This window comes from Mastigoproctus giganteus, chromosome 6 (genome assembly GCF_048544385.1).
Source record: "Mastigoproctus giganteus isolate SK-2022 chromosome 6, ASM4854438v1, whole genome shotgun sequence".
Classification (NCBI taxonomy): Eukaryota; Metazoa; Arthropoda; class Arachnida; order Uropygi; family Thelyphonidae; genus Mastigoproctus; species Mastigoproctus giganteus.
Genome location: NC_143580.1, coordinates 203,171,000 through 203,172,290, shown reverse-complemented (window position 1 = coordinate 203,172,290; position 1,291 = coordinate 203,171,000).

Sequence of the window (1,291 nt, the reverse complement as noted above, 5' to 3'; positions counted from 1 at the left end):
ATCCAGCAAAACAGGCAAATCAACCAGAAAACACAAGCAATTTGCAGACACAGTACTCATGGGTACTGTGTCTGCAAATAAAAAACTGCAAATGTAATAGTGTGGATTATATCAAGTTTGTCACTAAGCTTTAATGCTGTTCTTCTTTTCTTCTCTGTATGAGGTTTATTAACTTCAGGAGCCATAGTGAGGATTTTTAATTTAAAATAAATGTAAAACAGTGGCAGAATCCATGATATTAGTACAGAATTCACTTTCAAAATGGCGAATGTAAACAATACAATAATCATGTGACTTGCTATATGTAAACATCTGATATCAATATGCCATTATTTCAACAATCTACTGTATTTTGTGTGTGCTGGTACTTGATTAATCATTCTCAATAAGTAGTCCTATTGCCAACTGTTAACTATTGAATTTAACTAAGAAATATGTATCCAGTAAAATATTATTTTTTAATTTCTAATTGTAGCAACAAGTTATATATAGTAGTATGTTCATAACAATTAACCATTATAAGCAGTTTTTCCTGGCAAGAACATATTCAACATTGAGACAGGAGGATAGATTTCTTTTTTGTCTGGTAAATCAGTTTAGAGGGAATTTGAACAAAACTGTTGATGCTTTCAGATTAAATAAACAATAAAGAACAGCTTTCGCATTGCCAGAATAGTAATTGATTAGACAATTATATCAGTTTTGACTAAGATTATATTGAAAGTTCAGGAAAAATATATCAAAAAAGATCTGCATAAACTTAACAGAAATTATAAACTTAGAAAAGTGTCACAGCTAGTGCATGTTAAGTGAATCATGCTGCATATATTTTTGTGTGTGATCATGTATTATTATTTTTTTCTTTTGTCTTAAACCAGTGTTGCTATCAGTATAAATCAAAAAATTAAACATAAACATATAGCTAGTTGTTACTAATAATACTGTTAATTAACCTTTATAACTTTGCTTAATAAAGCAAATATGTTGCTTTTATCGTTTTCCAAGGTTGCACTTGTGTGGGAATTCAAATCAAGTAAAAAGAATATTAGCTTCTTGCAGATAAGAATTGTTTGAGGTGTACTTTCAAGATCTGCACTTGCTGAATTACTGATGTTTAGCGTGTCAAACTTAATAGTTTTGCAGTATTAAGGTTCAATTAATGTTCATTTCATAACAAAAGAAATCTCAATTTCATTGGATATGTGCTAATGGAAAGGAAAGATGTGAAATGCTAAAAGAAATTAGAAAGTGATGTTTAAGATAACTTTCCTCTTATAGTACAATGTTAATG